The sequence below is a fragment of the Acanthisitta chloris genome, unplaced genomic scaffold (genome assembly GCF_000695815.1).
Source record: "Acanthisitta chloris isolate BGI_N310 unplaced genomic scaffold, ASM69581v1 scaffold21368, whole genome shotgun sequence".
Classification (NCBI taxonomy): Eukaryota; Metazoa; Chordata; class Aves; order Passeriformes; family Acanthisittidae; genus Acanthisitta; species Acanthisitta chloris.
In genome coordinates this window covers 1-2,961 of record NW_008686775.1, presented here as the reverse complement: position 1 = coordinate 2,961, position 2,961 = coordinate 1, and positions in this window count along the sequence as shown.

Here is a 2,961-nt window from a genome sequence, read left to right as displayed (position 1 = left end):
TTCCACTACATGGGGGGTTTTTTTGTGGCAGAGAAGTTTCTGTTATAGTCAAAAAATGGCAAGGACTGGCTCCTTACCTGAGATAAATGGAGTATGTTTTCTTCATGTATGCTTTGCTTTCCCTGCTGTAATTCTCAGTAAGCCAAGTCAGTGTCTGTCTCATCCAAAGGAAAGCAACAAATAACTCAACCATTGCACCTGCATCTATTAGAGGAAATTTCATAGAGACAAAACTGACAGTGAACAGTAGAGCCTCTTGTTGTTATACATAAAAAGGAAGACAAGACTCCTTGCAGCATGCTGAGAATACACAAGGAAAGGATGACAAATTTCTCCTGCACAGAAGAAAGGAACCTCAGCTTTGGTTGGTATTGTTTCTGACTGCAAGGCAGCCCACCTCTTCTCCTGGAATGCATACCTTCTCCTCTCAGTTGATGGAGATGAAAAGGCAACTGCTAAATATATAGCAATGTCCTGTAACTTCAGGAATCATAGAATCAACCGGATTGGAAGAGACCTCAAAGATCATCAAGTCCAACCCTACCATGGTTACTAGACCATGGCACTAAGTGCCACATCCAGTCTCATCTTGAAAACCTCCAGGGATGCCTCCCTGGGCAGCCCATTCCAATGCCTGATTGTCTCTCCAGCATTTTCAAAAGGTATCAAGCACCATCTCCAAGCTCTTTATTTACTTCCACCCCTGTCTTATGAGAAAAATGCTGGGAGTTTCCACAGATTTCAAAATCACAGTTTTCTGCTAAGCATGAACACCTTCATAATTTCCTTAAGGAATGTATTAATTAGCCACTACTAACTACTACAAACATGATTTTTATCTCAGGAGCTGAAAGCCCTTAACAAAGGTTGATACCATTGTCTACATTTTGGTACCACAAACAGAGAACAGTTACTCACTCCCATTATTCTGAGGTCACCTGGATTCTTCAGTCTAGAGAAGGGGAGACCTCATTGTGATCTACAGCTTCCTCACAAGGGGAAGTGAAGGGGCAGGCACTGGTCTCTCCTCTCTGGCATCCAGTGACAGAACCTGAGGGAATGGCATGAAGGTATGTGAGGGGAGGCTTAAGTTAGATATTTGGAGAAGGTTCTTCACCCAGAGAGTGTTTGGGCACTGGAACAGGCTTCTCAGGGAAGTGGTCACAGCACCAAACCTGCCAGAGTTCAAGAAGTGTTTGGACAACACTGTCAGGCATATGGTGTGATTCTTGGGACTGTCCTGTGCAGGGTCAGGAGCTGGAGCAATGATCCTTGTGGGTCCCTTTCAACTCAGGATTTTTTCTGATTATTCAGTTCCTGAGAGTCTTGAACGTTTATGTATTGAATGCGAAACTTCAAGATCTTTTTTGATACATTTTGGGTAGACCAAGATTAAAACAGCCTGGTTACAAACAGGAGTCAATAATGGGTTGCAATGTGAGACCCTGACATCATTGCCAGCTACAGACTTGTTTGCTGTGTGAAAGCACAGACTCCCCAGCTTGATCCAAGTTTCAGGCTGTGCAGTGAAGCTACAGAGTATGTAGCACATGCTTGGCTCAGCAACAGTTGCATGAATCTCTACAGTTCTTGGATGTGAACGGACAGATCTGCACAGCGGTGAGTCATGACCCGTATGTTGACCTACCAGAGGAGTTCCAGGTCTGTTTTCTGTACTTGTGTGCTGCAAGCACAGCCATCACAGGACTGTGGACAGGTATTTCCACTAAAATTACACCTTCATGGACTTAAAAAGAAAGAATTATCAGCTACTATAAAGTGTTAGGTAGTTGGAAAAGTGTTTTGAGAGCTTCAGTGATGTCTTAGTCCTCTAAATAGACTGACCTAGAAACTGTATGTGGACACAAAGAGCAAGTTTTAGAACAGCAGTTTCCCAGGAGACTGAGAATAACCATTATTCACATCTGCCTTATTCATAAATCTCTTGAGTGCTGGTGAGAGAGCATAGCCAGCTACACTCCTGATGCAGTCTGCCAGCCTTGCTTTGAAGCCACCGGGCTGTGGACAGTTTGCACCTGTGAAGGTACCTACATGATCTAACAGCTCTTGGAAGCTTGGCTGAGAGAGGTTGATCCTTCCCACAGCCTCTGTGTCCGGTACATCATGACTGCGTAGCTTTCTCTCTGATTTCCTGATCCCCCTTGTGACACTGAAGGAGGATGGGGATGGGATCGTCCCCTGCTCTCCCCATCCTGCAGAGTCCAGCAGAAGGGCAGCCCCTGCTCCTTCCTGAGGGTGACACAGTGGGCTGGGGTGAAGGTTTGAACTGACATTAATGAAACAGAAGTGGAATATCTTTGGCCCATCCTTTCTTCTTCTGGGAACCAGGTTCCCCACAGCCCGTCCTCTGGTTTGCCAGCTTGAAGGAATTTTAGTGAGTCACAGTAGTGGGGTGTAACTTCCCACCTCTTGCCTTAGGCTCAAAGCCTTTTAACGATACTTTGAGAGGCAGGGATGAATCTAGCCATCACCACAATTTCCTGGCCAAGAGAAAAATTGCCTTTATCTACAAAACAAATCAGTGCCTCCTGGCCAACTGCCCAGTTTATATAGACTGAGCATAGTGTTCTATGGTATGGAATATCCCTTTAGCCACTTTGGGCCAGCTGTCCTGGCCATGATTCCTTCCAGCTTCTTGTATACCTCCTTGCTTGCAGAGTATGGGAAACTGAAAAGTCCTTGGTTTAGGATAAGCATTGCTTGGCAACAACCAAAACAACAGTGTTATCAACATTATTCTTACACTGAGTTCAAAACACAGCACTGTGCCAGCTACTAAGAAGAAAGTAATTGGTGCCCAGATGAAATCAGGGCACCAATTATATAACTGAAAGTCTACAAAACATTCCTGTCTCTAGAGTGGTAGTTCACTTATTTCCACAGCATGTAGGGCTGGTTCTGACTAAAGCAGACCAGTGTAGTGGTTTTGCATGGCCAGGT